This window comes from Artibeus jamaicensis, unplaced genomic scaffold, assembly GCF_021234435.1.
Source record: "Artibeus jamaicensis isolate MK-2021 breed Jamaican fruit bat unplaced genomic scaffold, CSHL_Jam_final contig_1127, whole genome shotgun sequence".
Classification (NCBI taxonomy): Eukaryota; Metazoa; Chordata; class Mammalia; order Chiroptera; family Phyllostomidae; genus Artibeus; species Artibeus jamaicensis.
Genome location: NW_026521219.1, coordinates 2027466 through 2043961, shown reverse-complemented (window position 1 = coordinate 2043961; position 16496 = coordinate 2027466).

Here is a 16496-nt window from a genome sequence, read left to right as displayed (position 1 = left end):
TTACAAGAGAAAAACAAACAGTAGTTCAGTTACATGTATATCTCATGGAGCCATGAGACATACTCAGGAGAACTGAATAAAACTCCTCTAAGTGGTTCAAGCTACCGCCTTAGACACCGTCTACTGCTAAAGACAAAAGAAAGATGTTTGGGTGAGGTAGGTAGGCCAGTTAACCAGGAAAAATACAGTCAGGTTTTTATGCAGATTTAAGTCTGGCACCTTCTCTGTTGAGGGGCTTCTTGTGATTTTGTCATTTTTCATTTCCTAGTGCTAAAAGGAGATACTCTTCCAAATGGAGATTTCCCCTATAAATATAAAATATTCTTACAAAAAAGTATATTTAACCCTATATTTAGAGCTTCTTCTGTGTCTGCTTTTTCAAAAAAAAAATCAGCTCAGAATATTCCTTATACCAAAAAGGCTCATTTGGGGGTGGCATATTCTGCTAACTTTAACTGTTTTGGTGGTATTTACCATGCAGACGTTGCTGATATTTATGATATTGAATAAATTAATCTTTAAAATTATGGCCTCTGGATTTTATTGCATTCTTTGGAAAGCCTTTCCCATTCCATGACTATAATGTAGTTGCTCATGGTTTACTTCTGGTGTATGGTAGGTTTCATTTTGTACATTTAAATATTTGATCTGCCTGCGATGTAATTTGATTTAGTTTGTTTTGCGTGGTTCAAATTGATTTTTAATGGCTCAGTTTTTCATTTCAATCTCATTGATTGGACAATCCATCTCTTTCACACCGATCTGAGTTGCCTTGGAGGGATTCAGAACATGCCACCCCAAAATATGCCCTTTTGGCACGCGGATTATTTTGAGCTGGAGGCAGTTAGGAAGCAGAAGAGTCAGGAAAAGCTCTTTATCTCTCTCTTAACTAAAATAAAGTATAAACTTCCTCATTTGTGGGGGAACTCTGCATTTATAAAGGAAATTTCCAGTAGAAAAAGTACCCGTATACAAGTACCTGTACTTACTACCTGAGATAACTTTTGTTCACTTGAGAGACTTATCTGCATCATAGGACAACCTTTGTTTATTACATGTTCCCTTTTCTCACTTTCTGTGTATGGTCTCTGCCTCTCTCCTCTCGGAAACCTCAAACCCAGTCCTTTTCCTTAGCTCAGGATGGTGTGTAAGTCTCAATTAACTGGTTGCCTTTTGAGTGTCCTTTCTTTTTGAGGCTCCTGTGTGTGTATGTATGTAAGTAATTTAAATTGTTTTTCTCCTGTTAATGTCTTATACCAATTTAATTCTTAGACCAACTACAGAACCTAGAAATGTGGGAGAAAAAAATTTTTTTCCCATAAAGTCGTCCTTACCAAATACTAAATACCTATGTATATTTGAGTGTATTTTGAAATTTTTAATTCTACCCTGTTGATATCTTTTTATCCATGCACTGAACACACACTCTTATTTATTGACATTTTAGAATGTTTAGTACATGATTGGACTAATTATTTATATGCCTTTTTTGTACTGCATGTGTTTTAAAGACATCTATTGTAAAATGGTTTGAGTACTTTTTAAAAAAAAGATTTTATTTCTTTATTTTTAGAGAGAGGGAAAGGAAAGGAGAAAGAGGGGGAAAGAAACATCAATGTGTGGTTGCCTCTCACATGCTCCCGTCTTGGGGACCTGGCCTGAAACCCAGGCATGTGCCCTGACTGGGAATCGAACCCACAACCCTTTGGTTCACAGTCTGGCATTCGACCCACCAAGCCACACTAGCCAGGGCCTGAGTTGAGTGCATTTGACAGGAACTGCATGGCTACCAAATATAAAATATTAACTTTCTGGCTCTTTGTAGAAAAAGTTTGCCTGATTATTGTTCTAAACTATCAAGAAGAGCTGTTACTTTAAATAAATTGTGGTATCTGTAAAGAAATTTCTAACAAAGGGATTATTTCAAAATATAATTTAATTAAAAATTTCATCATTAAACTTTGTGTTTGAGTGCAAAATATCTGATTATGCCTTCAATTTAGTTATAGTTTATTAAAGTGTGAGTTTTCTCATGCCCACAATAGGATGAATAGGCTGGAACATTCCTCACATCTAGAGTATTTTTCCAGTGTACATTTAGTGATACCGAGGAAATTGATATGGGACTGAAACTTTGCCATTGATTATATTTAAACAATTTTTTCCTGACACATATTTAAGATAGAGAGACAAAGATTGGCTTCCCATATTGATTATAGCATTCTGATTCAAAAATTAGTATAGTGTTGTTGAGAAAGAATCTTTTACTTTCATTACATTAATCAGACTTATCCCCAGTGTATTTTTCAGGTTTGATGGACATATCTCTGAAAATGCTCATTTTAGATCATTAACAAGGTTTTTCCCTAGCGAGATGCACAGTAAAGGAATTCTAACTAAAGAACTTTTCATGCAAAGTGTAGATAAAATTTCCTATAGTATTAGTTTTTTGATACTCAGTAGGGCCAGAGAGTTGCATATATATTTTAATGATAAATTCTTTGATGTTTAAGATTATATTAGAAAGTACTTGCAAATTAAAATTAATCGATATACATTGTGCTGAATACTCAAGATATTATATGATAAAATATTGATTACTTATAACTTATTTACTGTCCCTCAAAAACAGCATTGGTGAGCACAATCAATCAAAAGAATGTTACTGGAACTTGGTTATTCTCGCTGACGCAGTAAAAAATTACAGATCAGTGAGATGAAAGTGGATATTTAAGAAATAAGCATTTTATTAGTATTTCCTCAAGGTAGACAACGGTTCTGCCAAGACTGTTGAGAAAGGACCAAGTCTACTGAATCTGCTGCCTTAAGTATACACGTGACTGCTGTATTAATATAAGGGAGGGGTTTCATATTGATTGACAGCTATTTTGGTTTTAGTCTTTTCTGCACATACCCTTTTTCTCATAATTCTCTTTGATTACCCACAGTGAGGGTGAAACCTCACTGGAAATTATTTCAAAGTCATTTGATGATGGCATTCTGCACATGCTCCTCACAAAGGTCTTCCCTCCGATTTCCTCCTTCCTGGTTGTTCTTTATCCACCCTAAACCTATTTCAACTATTTGCCTGGGGACAAGGGTGGTGAGCCCCACTTCGTCCTGTTGCTCATTTCTAATAAAAAGGATGCTGATAATAAAAAGGATGAAAAGAGACAATAATCAGGAAAGCCAATTAGGTAAGGCACTTTGAACTACGAGAAATAGAAAACATTGATTAAGTTGGATGTCCAGGAAGTACTATGGACAAAACTCAATATCCTTTCATAATAAAAATTTTCAACAAACTAGGTATAGAAGGAATATATCTCAAAATAATAAAGGCCATATACACATGTGGAATTGAAACAAGTTTAATAGAAACAAAGCAGGATGGTGGTTACCAGGGGCTTATGGGTAGGGGAAATGGGGAGATGTTGATCAAAAGGTAGAAACTTTCAGTTATAAGATGAACAAGTTCTGGAGAACTAATGTATAACATGGTGACTATAGTTAATGTATTGAATATTTGAGATTTGCTAAGAGTAGATATGTCAATTAGCTTGATTGTAGTAATTATTTCACATGTAGGACAAGGGGGCAAAATAGGTGAAGATAGTTGTGGAGTCAGTGAACATGCCCCTTCCCCCTCCCATGACTAATGGCTGGTCAGAATGTTACCGAACAAGAGGAGGTCCGAGGGAGGGGCAATACAATATTTGGCCCACCTAGGGATGCCCAAAACTGCTATACAACAGGGGCCCCTCCCAAAACCAAAATACTAAAATCTACTGGGCCCTTCTGTCCGCCGCCAATTGGAAACACATCTCTTAATGCTAGAGATTTGTGAAAAGGAAACAAAATGTTTATTTAATGCTATTCGGGCCTAATGCCACCACTAAAATACCAAAGTCCTTTAGGTTGTACACCTACACCCACACAGCGCTCCCTTCTCCCACTGTCCCAACTCCGGGTACCGTAAATCAGGAGAAGAGCACACGTCCCTTTTTCAGGCCGCTGGTGCCATCAGCTGTGTCACTGTGCAGGATCTCGAGTTAATCCGAAGTACTGTGGTACCCTCTCATGGTCCACTGGCAAGAGTCCTTTGTACCCAGTTCCAGTCAAAGTCTCTGTTGCTTTTCAGGCCCCGCAGCCAAAGGGAGCACCCCAAAGCCGCGTGGGCCTCTTCTACCAAAGCTGCAGGAGTCCGCACTCCACCAAAAGCATGTGGCTGTCTTCTTCACCTGGCTGCAGGGATCTCCATTCTGGCAAAGCTGCGTGGTTTTTCCCTTTCACCTGGGAAAGAGGGGGTCCGCACTCCGCCAAAACCACGTGGCTCCCTCTTTCACCTCACCAACAGGGGGTCCTCACTCTGCTGAAACCGCGTGGCTCTCTCTCAATGGCTGCCGTGTCTGGCTTTTAAATCCTAGCACCCATCTTCCTCTGTATCCCTATTTCCGACTCCTCCCAAGATCAGTTACACCTGCCAGTAATTCTGTATTAATACAAGTTTACTGGGCTGCCATCGTTAGTCTGGGCAGTAATCATCCCATGTCCTCGAGCCAATCTTCTCCAAGCCCCTACGCAGGTGCTGTAACTTGGGGGGACCTGCCCCCAGTTACATCTTGGGGGGAAGTGACTTCATCCCCCTAGCTCCAAGCCTGGCCACAGCCATTTAACATATCCAAGTGACCGCCAGAGGCTATAGATATGTTAAAAGACAATGCCATGGATTAGCTGCAAGGCTGTGGCTGTACAAAACTGTCCCTTCCCCCCAACTCACACCTGTGGGGGGGTGGGTGAGGACATCTTATATGTCTCTCTATTATTCCCATACACTTTGAATTCTGGACACCATTCCAAATCTTTTTTGGGGGGCCCCCCTTGGCTGCACCCTGTATCAAGAAGGCCACTGGCCAGAAGGAATGTGTATTGTTGGGAGTGGATTGTAGCTCCCTCCTTATCTCTTTTGGGAATATCTTTTTGTCCTGTGACAGCTTCTTGACCTTTTCCTTCTGCACGTACACACTGAGGTCATGTAGCTCTGGGTCACAGGCAGGTTTGTGCAGCCCGGACTCATGCTGCCTTTGTCTGGACCCCTTACAATGAGCCTCACGCTGGAGGGGGTGCGGTCTCTCTCACACTGACCTGCACTCCCTGGTGATGTGAGTGATAAAAGACACATCCACATCTGCTGGTCCACTGTGTGGGTTTTTTTTTTTTTTTTAGATATCATGAACACTTAAGCAGATCCTCAGTTTGGGGCTCCTGACTACAATAGTCAAAAGGTACAAACTTCCACTTATAAATAAGCCCTGGGGATATAATGTATGGCATGGTGATGAGAGTTAATAATACTGTGTTGTGCTAAGAGAGTAGATTAAAGGTTTTCAACACACACAAAAAACTGTAACTATGTGTAGTGATGGGTTAACCATACTTGGGGTGATCATTTCAAAATATGTGAAAATATCAAATCATTATGTTGCAAACCAGAATCGAATACAATGTTAAATGTCAGTAATAAAAGAACAAAATGGCCTTTTTCCAGGCCGTTTTTGCCAGAGCTAGCTGGACCCCATAAGTATGACCAACCTTAATTGTTTTATGAGACTTTATCCTCAGGACTAGAAAATTACTGGAAGCGCCTTGAAGGTGCAGAGGTTCCAGGAACTCAGGAAACAGGACATGCCCCGGAAGAGCCTCCAGACAAGCTGCAGTCTACAGGAGACCAACTGAGACATCCTGCTGGGCAGCCACCTAATAAAAGTTCAAAGCACCCACCCCTCAGGGCTGGTGCGTTTGTTCTCACCACACCCTTGCCCTCCCTTGGGAAAGGAAAAATAAAAACTTTACCCTGCATTTTTGTCTCTTTGTGAATTCTTTCACAGCCCTATTTGCCAACCACCCTAACAAGTAATTCCTCAAAAAAAAAAAAAAAAAGGAAAAGAAATAAAATGACATTTCCAGATGCTTTTCAACGTTATCTGTGAGAATGTAAGCTCTCTGAACTGCAGGAACCGTCCATGTACCCCAATGCTCTAAAGTTTTCTCCCAGGACAGAATCATGAAATATTTATTGAACAACAAACAAACAAAATCATTACTTTGTACACCTTAAATATTTCAATAAAGCTGGAAAAAATCTTAAGACATGTAAATTCAAATGGAAAACAAATATTGCCAGTTTTTGTTTTTGTTTTTTATAGAAGGAATGTACCTTAGTTTATAAAGGAAAGAAAAATAAGAATGTTCAGTTTTGTTTGACAATCCCCAAATTTTGAGTAACTCAAATAAATACATTATGAACATTTTCTTGGTTATCAAATTACAATAATATAAAAAACAAACAAAAGTTGAGCTTTCCGAGGTTAATTATTTGTAATAAAATATGTGTACGTCTAAAGTTAAAAGAAAAACTTCTCGTTCATTATATAGACTGATACAATAACTGTCAACACATTGACTTTAAAAAAGAAACTTCTTTGTCAACTGATGACATTTATAATACACTTTGTCAGTGTAAGGAACGTTCAAACCTGTAGAGAATGTTTGTGAGTTTATTTGAGCCAAACTGATGACAGTTACTGGGAAGCAAAATCTCAACGGATTGAAGAAATGCTCCAGAGATTGGCAGTTTGGCACCTTATTTTACACACTACAGTCAAAAGAGGAGGCATAAGGGGTTTACATGAAATCCATTGGTGATAAATTAGGGAGGCGGGAGAAAGCAAAAGGGGGAAACCTCTGGGACTGGATAGAAAAGGTAAAACGATAGACACATACTTCTTTCACTTGGGTGGGTAAGGGATAGTTAACAGTGATAACAATAGAAATGAGGGGATCTGTGGTCTCTGCGTGGTGGGCTAGTTGTGCCCCAGGGGTCTGGAAAAGGGAAGTTACCTTGACATTTCAAAGGTCTGTTATCGTAGATGGGAAAGGACACTAGACAGGCTCAGTTAATATAAAGATTGACTTTGTCAGGGAGGATTCTTACCTAGGACATTCAGTACCCACCATTACCTGCTTCCTGCTTTTAATTAATAAGTTGTAATTTCAGACCATCCTTCGTGGTTACTTTAGTTCTCTGAGTTAGCAAGTCTGACACACAGGCCTCCTCTGAGCTGGTCAGCTTTTGAAAAGAGGCTGGTCAGCCTCTTTTCATCCACAACTTTATGGGATAAATTAAATTCCCTTGGTATTTGTTAATGCCCTTGTTAACTCCCCAGGCAACTCTCCTTTCCTTACTTGAGGAAGGACAGTTAATGATTATTTCACCAATATTAGAATATTAGGTTACAGTTAAGGTTATTTTTTTACTTGAAAATCTTTTGCTTAAAGATTATTTAATGTTGCTTATTAGTGGTCCATACTTTAAAATGTAAACTAGAATTTTTCAACTATTCTATGCTATTGCAGAGAAACTTGCCATTAGAATATCACCTTCTCCCAGAAATTAAATCCGCTCTAACCGAATCTGGAAAAGTTGTCATTTGTGCTGTCGGTGACCTACCAGACCCTATAAGCAGAGACAGGGACTGAATCTTTATGGGCACTGTTTTCAGGTGGCCGGCAATCTGAGAAGACGGAGCATGTGTACTCTAACAGGCTGTCTTACATTTCCTTTCAAACCAGCTTTTTTTTATAAGCAGGGAAAAAGTGTATATAAGGGATTTGGAATTGAGGAAAGAAATTAACCAGATAAAGGCTATGTCTGGCAATTTTCCTAACATCCTTTCATTGGCTGACCAGTGATTTTCTTTTATCCATGTCCTGTGTCCTGGGTGATTTCCTTTATCTGTGTCCTGGGTGGTGGACCGTCTCTCTCTGGAACACAATGGCTCATATCACCTGGATGGCTTATGGTCTTTTCTGGAGCACAAAGGTCAGTTGCTGTGGACTCCTGGGGTCAGGGTGGGCCATACCTGCAGTTCCTGAAACAATAGCTTTTTACATGCACTAACTAAAGCATTAATAATAGCTTATTAACTATTACCTTAAGCTAAAATTTTCCAACCCTTGAGTCCCCATTCAAAAAAGCTGTTTGTCCTCACCTGAGCTTGCCACCTAACAAAAGATTAAAAAACTATGTAAGCATGCAATTGGATTTTGGTCCATTTCAGGAAGCTTTGGAAAGAGAGATTTAAACATTTTAAAATTTATTTTTAATTTTAAAAAAATATATTTTATTGATTATGCTATTACAGTTGTCCCATTCCACGCTCCCCCCATTGCCCTTTCTTTGCTGTCCACCCCTCTCCTACCTGCACTCCCACCCCTTAGTTCACGTACATATAAGTTCTTTGGCTTCTCTATTTCCTATTCTATTCCAGACCTCCCCCTGTCCATTTTGTACCTGCCATTTAAGTTTCTTATTCTCTGTACCTTTCCCCCCCCTCCCTGTCCCACTCCCCACTGATAACCATCCATGTGATCTCCATTTCTGTGATTCCGTTCCTGTTCTAGTTGTTTGCTTAGTTTGGTTTTGTTTTTGAGATAGATTGGCTATCTCTTCATTACTTAGTTCTATTTTTGGAGCTTTGATCTGTTATTTCATTTGGGCCATATTTTTTTGTCTTGGCGCATCTATTACATTTTAAGGGGTGGAGCCTTAGGTATTCACCAGGGCAGGGCAACCGCTGTTGCAGAATTGTGGCCATATGTGTGGGGGAGGGGTCCAAAAGGGAACAATACCACTTGCTCAGCTCTTTCCCGGCTTTTAGTCACCTCCCCTGCTACCCACAAGCAAATTGGGCCCTTCTGGTGCTGATTCCCCAGAGCGTGGTTTCGAACATTCTAGGACCATGTGGATGGATCTGTCCGAAGAACTATGCTGTGAAGCCGGGAGTTTCGCCACTGCAACCTCCTCAGATTTTTACAGCTAAAGGTTTTGAGCCTTTCTTTTCCTGCTCTGGAACCCTGGGATGGTCTGCCTTGCTGCGCAGTTGTTCATCCTGGTTATCTGCATGCAAATGTGGGGCCACCTGGTCCTCTAGCCACTGCCTTGTCGTGCGTTCTCTTCATCTCTGCTGCCCATCTCCACCCCTTCTGCTCATCTGAATGGATGTTTCTTCTTTAATTCCTAGGTTGTCGGAATGCCATACAGTTCAATATTCTGGCAGTTCTGGTTGTTTTGGTTTTTTAATTTGTTGTTGTCCTTCTTTTGGTTGTGTGAGCAGGCAAAGTACATCTACCTACATCTGCATCTTGGTTAGAAGTCATTTATTTTTATGTTTTAAATATTTTTATTTGCTCATTTTTAGAAATAGGGGAAGGGAGGGAGAAAGGGAGAGAGAGAAACAGCGGTTCGAGAGGTGCAGCAATCGTTTGCCTCTCACACACCCTGAACTGGGGGGCCTGGCCTGTAACCCAGGCGTGTGCCCAGACTGGGAATTGAACCAGAGACCTTTCAGTTTGTAGGTTGTCACTCAGTCCACTGAGTCACACCAGCCAGGGCTATTTTTATTTTTATTTTAAAATTTTTGACCTCTTCTGGAAATCTCCAAAAAAAAAAAAGGCAAGACATTAAAGAACTTTTAGAAGCTTTGCTATTCCTAAGTGGGTAGCCATAATGAAAAAGTGGAGCCTCACTCAAAGTGTCTGGCCCAGAATCAGGAGGAAGTACCTCAGCTTTCGACTATGATAAAGATGCAGCAATGACCAGAGCAATTTCCCTGGAGGTGGCTTATAAATATGTGCTGGCTGTGGTTTACTTATTTTCAGGACAGAGTGAGAATGTTCATGATGGGTAGCTGGAGAGCTAATGGTAAATTGATCAATTATTGTTCTAGGCCTATGGAATTATAGCCGCTTTCTTTGGTGATATGGGATGTATATTTCACTGTGGTTATTACTAAAAACAGTCAAAAGCGTCCTCTATTAAAACAAGAACAAGCAAAAAACACTTTACTGTTCAAAACTGATGTTGAGAAAAACTAGAAAAAAACAACAACTTCTAAAACTGAATTTGAAAATCATTACTCTCCAAGACTCTTGAACTTCCATGGCCTGAGAATTGCTCTTTGCCTTCATGGCAGTGAGACCCACTCCTGGGTCCCACAGGAGATTCATCTAGGAATTACTTCTGAACCTGGACTCTCCCATAGTGCAAGTTACAATCGTGAGTATTATAAAGAACTCTTTTTTTTTGTATTAAAGAATTGGTTTTATTTATTTATTTATTTATTTATTTATTTATTTATTTATTCTCCACAGCAGGCCTTTATTTTATTTTATTTTTATTTTTATTGTATTCTTTTCTTCATAACGACTCATTTGATGCATCCAGCTTTATCATCAATAGGTATATACAATGTTCCCCAAATGTCTACCTACTCAGACTCTGCATGATTGGAAGCCAGGAGATTTAGTCTTTTGAAAGAAATTAAACTTCCAAAAATTGGGAAATACTACCGTTGGCTTCGATAGAGAGGATTTTATTGGTAATACTTAAATGGAAGATTCGTAAGTGTGCTCCAGAAGTCCATGATCCTTGAAAGAAGACTAACAAACCTATACATTCAGATCAATCCAACGATAACATGAAGTAGACAGCTTCCACGCAAGACAATGAAACAAGATAGATCTTGAAAATATTTCTGCTTTCCCTGGCTGGTGTGGGGCAGTGAACTGAGTGCCAGCCTGTGAACTGAAAGGTTGCCAGGTCAATTCCCAGTCAGGGCACATGTCTGGGTTGTGAGCCAGGTCTCCAAGTGGAGAGGCAACCTATTGATGTATCTATTGCACATCAGTGTTTCTCTCCCTCTCTTGTCTAAAAATAAATAAAATCTTAAAAGAATTCTGCCTTTTTTCATTTTGCTCTGCTTATCCTTGTACTTTGGTGCCCCCAAGAGGTCAACCCAAATTTCACCGTTCCACACATTTTATCCTAATCCTCTGTAGTGTTTCTCTGCCACCTAAAGAAATGCAAAATGTTCTTGTCTGTTTTTCTTGGGCTGTAGTTATTGTTCTAAATGTAACTGATTAATGGATTTGTCATACGCTACCTTATTTGACTAATACAAATTTAATGACTGTTCCTTTCAACACTTTGAAAGGTAGATTTTCTTCTACAGATCCCTTCTGGAATTTGAAATTTCTCTGGAATTTGAATTAATCCTAACCTTCAGTTCTATCAAAATTTAACACTGATTCCAAATAAAAAAATACTATGCTCACTTATGAGGCAACTTACAGGAATAAAGACAACTATTGAGGCTATCCTTGCCATATTAGTCTGTTACCTTCAGTGACTCCCCAGCCTCTGCTCAAGCCTTCTCCTAAGGGACTAATAATTATCCTGCTTTCGTTGTGATTAATACTTATTTTCCCAATCTGTTTGTGCAGTACTAAGGTATCACTCTTTATGTGGACATCAGACTTTCACCTGAGTATCACACAAACCTCTCTTGTGTATCTGGCGTAACTATTAGAGACTTTTCGATATTCAAAACACCTGCTCCTACAGGAAGCTAAGTTTCTCTGGGAGAGACAGAGACCTTCATCAAGGGAAGCATGGACTATTCAGAAAGCTCCCAAGAGAGATAACTGACCCCCCCTCATCTATACTTTGGTTGCTCCAGTTCTAATAGAAATAATACAATTAGAAAAGGGGTCCACAGTTTGTTTCTGACTCTCGCAGAAGTCATAAATGACACTACCTTTGCTCAGGAGTTCCAATAAACTGGGTCATTTTAAAGTTTCATGGTGGTTATAGATGATCACATAGACTTTGGTTTCTTCTTGGCTAGCTAAGATAGTGGTTTTATAGCAAACGCCGCAGCCAGCTCCTACTAAAAGTCTACCGGTCAGGTAGAGCAGTCTGTGGTTAGGTCAAAAGAAAAGGCTACCTGGCTGTCTAGAACATATTCAGATGGATTTGGGGACCGGATTTCATGACCTGATTTTGAAGTCTAGACTCTTTGCTTTGCAGCCTAACAGTAGGGTTAAAAATCACTTTGTTTCTAATACTGACCTGTGTTGTAGTTGACCCATGCATGCTGACCCATGCATACTGCCATTGCCTTTTTATGTGATTCAGTATCTCATTTTGCAACAAAAGGCACAGGAGAGGCTAACTGTAGTGCAGATGCAGGCAGTGTTCTCCAAATAACCATGAGATCAATGAATTCTGATGATGGTGTGGATCCGAACCCTGCAGACAAGTGTTCTGAGGGCTGAGTTTGACAGCTCTGATCTTGCCCTTCAGCAGTATGTCAGGACGGTTCATCCCAGGCTTTCTCAGCCTTCCCTTAACAATTGGTTGGTTCTTCTGGATGCCATTAGATTTCACTCAGTCGGTAACAAAGAACTGACCTCCCCTGGGCAGCTGAGATGTGAGGGGGTGTTTCGCTTTGCCATCGGTGACAAAGATGTGAAGGGCACTGATGGAAGTTTGAATTTGTAGCCTGATCCTGTCTCAGGCTTTCTAGGCATATATTTGAGATGTCTCATAAATGTGAGGAAGTGGTCTGTGGGCAAAGATATCTAATAAAGTAAATAACTTGATGCGGGTCAAAATTTTTGATGTGCTGTCCTCCTACCTTTGGATAAGCTTACGTGGCCAGAGGCCAGCAGGGGTTTCTGGGCAGCTCCAGTACTGAGACCTGGGGACCATGAGGAGCTGCCTGGGCAGCCCCCTGGAGGCAGCCCTGTGAAAGAGCATGAAACAAAAGACGCAGCTTTTCCACAAACTGCTTCTCTCACCCAGAGCCTGGTCAGGCTGCTCTGAGCTGAGAACAGGGGCTCCTGGAAAAGGAGGGACCCTTGTTGGAGCCCCAGGAGCACCCCGTACCTTTAAAGACAGGCAAATGAGAGAAGAAAGGTGTATGGAGTGTTGTGTCCAGGTGGATGGAGATAGAAAGTGATCCCGCCCCAGCTGCCCGGGGAAGTGGGCAGGCAGGCAGCCCGGTGAATGTCGGTACCCAGGTATTGTCCTCGACTGCTGGAAGTTTGGGGGTGGGCTCGGGAAGGGGGCATTCTGGATGGAGCAAAGGATCCTGAGGTTCCTTCAAGCCATGAATAAATTGATTAGTAAGGCTTGCTAAATCTCCATTCTAGAACTATTTTCAATGCCAAATGCACATTTGGACCTCTCTACCCGAGACTGTGGCACGCTAAACGTGTCCTCACTTGAACTCTTCCTCTTCAGCCTCCTCCTCCGGCCGCCTGCGTCTCACAGTGGGCTACTGTAGAACTCAGGTGAGAGAGGGTGGTGTTTTGGACTACAATGGAGTCGTGCAGTAGAAGTGCTATGGAATGTTTGATTTTGAGATATATTTTTGAAGCCAGCAAGATTTGGTAATTTCATGGCTTCGGGCCAGTTATTAAACAAAAGTTAGATGAGGTTCACAGTAGGAAAACACTCAGAATATGTCCGGAGGAAAACCAAACCATGCTATTCTTAAAGGTTATATCAAAAAGACTGTTTTGCCTCTCCAGGAAGTTTCATACCAAGAATTACCAAATTAACATCCTATCTTCTTGAGGCTGTAATTCTGACCTCCAAATCCCAGCGACCAAGATTGCTGTGTGGGCATGACGCAGGCATTAACGTAAGGGTGAGACTACATGCGTTTAAGTCTTAGCTCTACCACCAAATTGCCTTTTAATCAATGGCAAGTTACTGTTTTCTCAGGGCATTCATTCTTTCATCTAATAGTAGCTACCTGTAACTATGCAGGTATAGTGTATATGTATATTTTGCCTCCATTCACTGACTTTCTTTTCACAGAATTATAGTTTTGTAGGTCTCTCCTTCCTCCCTGCTTTCTTTATTGTTTTATTTTTGTATCTTTCTTGTTTCTAGTTTCATAGGCAGGAGGAGGGGTTCTTGCTGGCTTAAGCCAAGCAGGGTATACTCATGGCGACTGTTACCAGGTCAGGAATAAGCATGCGACCTGTATTAGTCTATTCAAGTTTTGGAAAGGGATTCATATGCCACCACTGCGGAAAGGGCTTCCCCACCCCCACTCTGTTAGAGGAGATCAAGGAGATGAGTGGCACCAGTTGCCACTGGCACCCATCTTGTGGGCGGTGAGAGGAGCCACCAGCAATCTCCTGCAGACCAGGAGGACAGCAGAGGAAGAACCTGGAAGCTTGATCATGTCATTGAGCAAATTGCGCTCTGTCTGGGGCCGCCTTACCTTTGGGCCCCAGTTATATTAGACAATAGAATGCCCTTATGTTTTAGCTTATTTCAACCAGGATTTTCATATACCTGCAGCCAAACGCATCCTGATACGTTACCTGTGGTAATGTGAGGATTAAATGAGGTAACACCTGGGAAACATGTATTAGCACAATGTGCAGTCACTAAGCCTGGGTTGTTACTCTAAAGTCTGGGATCCAGATACTTTGCAGGCTGCCCCGGCTGGGGGCCCGGCTTTGGTAGGATATAGAGTGAAGGCAGGTAAGGAGCAGTAATGTGGTGTTACAGGGCTCAAGAACAGGGGAAGGGACACTAGGTCCCCTCTTTTTTCCTTTGGAGCCTACAGTGAAGTTGAGAGAAGTCAGCCTTCTCAGTGAATGGGAAAAGTCTAGGCATGAGTGTCATCTATGGGATCTGAGCCAGTTGTGTTTGGGGGATGGAGAGGGATGGGGGCCAAAGACGCAGAAGCCTTGGTGGGGATGAGGGAGGGGCTGCTCTTTCAAGCCCTGTAGAAACATGATTACTCATTATTTGGCATTAATTCCCCCCAGGCCCCTTTAGAAAAGTACAAAGAGCACTGCAAGAAGTAACAGGTCTGTGATGGCATGAACGAAGCTCGATGATCACTCTTCTGTTGACTGAAAGGCTTCTGAAGTTGCAGGTTGGGGGTTGCTGAAAGCTGAGTAAAAGGCCCAGAGAGACTGAGTCACTTTCATTCATTCAGCTTTATTGAGTGCTTACTGCATGGCACAGGGTAAGAAGCTGAAGTTAAAATGCCAGTGAAATGTCCCTGCTTTCAATCTGGGCATCTGAGGTGACTTTGGGCCAAGTGAAGACATTTAGAGGTGATTCCCAGAAGGGAAGTCTGGGCAGCAGGTCTGTGGTTGGGTGAGCTCCTCTGGAACTGCTAGTTGAGATCATAGGTAAGGCCACCTGAGGGGGAGCAGGAAGGGTCAGGAGAAAGGGAAGAGGCTGGTGGTGGAGCCTGTGGGAACACTACCAGTTCAATGATGAAAAGCCATCAGGGGGTTGGAGAAGTGAATCAAGGTGACTGAGCCAGAAAGGTCACAGTGTCAACTATCTCAGGGCAAAAGGGATACTGACTGAATGTGTTCATTGATTGAATCAGTTTCTAGAAGCTCGTGGGTGAACTCATAGGGTTTTCTGTGTTGTTGGGTAGGCATGGGTCTCACCCTCATGTGCTGGTTTGTGGATGAATGCTGTGGAAATGGAAAACCTTGTGATATTTATCCTGTACGTAGTTTGGTTCTAAAGGGGAGACGTAGAGTAGAATAAAGAGGAAGATATGTTCTGAAGCATTGCTGGTAACGTGGCAGAAACTTACTCATATTTATGAAGAAAAAGAGTGAGAATGAGAAGCTGCAGATATGGGGGAGGAGAGAGCTGACAGAAACAGCCAGGGCCTTGGGGATCCAGAGTAGAACGATCTCCCTTTGAAGGCAAGAGTTCCCATCCTGGAGTGGCGGAGGCCTCCCCTCCACCAAGCCCTGTGGTAGGATCTCTGGTAACGAAGGTGGTGATGCAGCATTACTCAGAGGGCTCAGGTGAGGAGCTTCACACATGCTTGACAGCACCTGTCACCTAGGATGTGTGTGGCGTGATGTTCTCACGACTCCACTCTGAGCTGTAGCAATGGAACGGTGTGAGTACCTAGTTCCTTGGAGTCACAGGCATGAGTAAGGTTTGGCAACCCAGGAGGATGGTCGCAGCCACTTAGGCAAAGGGGAAAGGAAGGAAGAAGCCACAATGAAGGGAGCGATGAGCATTAGTAATGATAAGGAAAAGAGCGTGTCAATGAAAAGGTAAGAAGGTAGGGGTGGGAGTTGTGACAGTGTATGGGAACACTGGGACCCCCATGTCTAGCCTAGAGCATGCTGGCTTAAAGTGGTCAACAAAATTATGATAGAAATGAAGTGACTCATGTGAATGGGCAAAGAGAAATGTATCATACCAATATACCTTTGGATTTGCTATTTATTTATTTGAATAGAAACATTTTTTTTCCTATTCACCAGTTTTGTGGTACTATGATTTCCGGGGTAGTGTATATATCTATAGTTTGCATATAATGTGTCTGATAAATTTCTGCTTTGAAATGTAGTAAAAACCTCAATGATGAAGAATTAGGTAGGCCCCAGGGTCAAGTCTTATTGCAATTAGTGTAAATTTAAAAAGTTTTAAAGTAACAAATTTTACTGTGTTAGATTCTGAAAGCACTTGAAACCAGGCTAATAAAAGCAGCTACTTCAAGGTCTGAGAGCCCATATTAAAATAATTTTTAAAAAGATTTTATTTATTTATTTTTAGAGAGATGGGAAGGGAAGGAGAG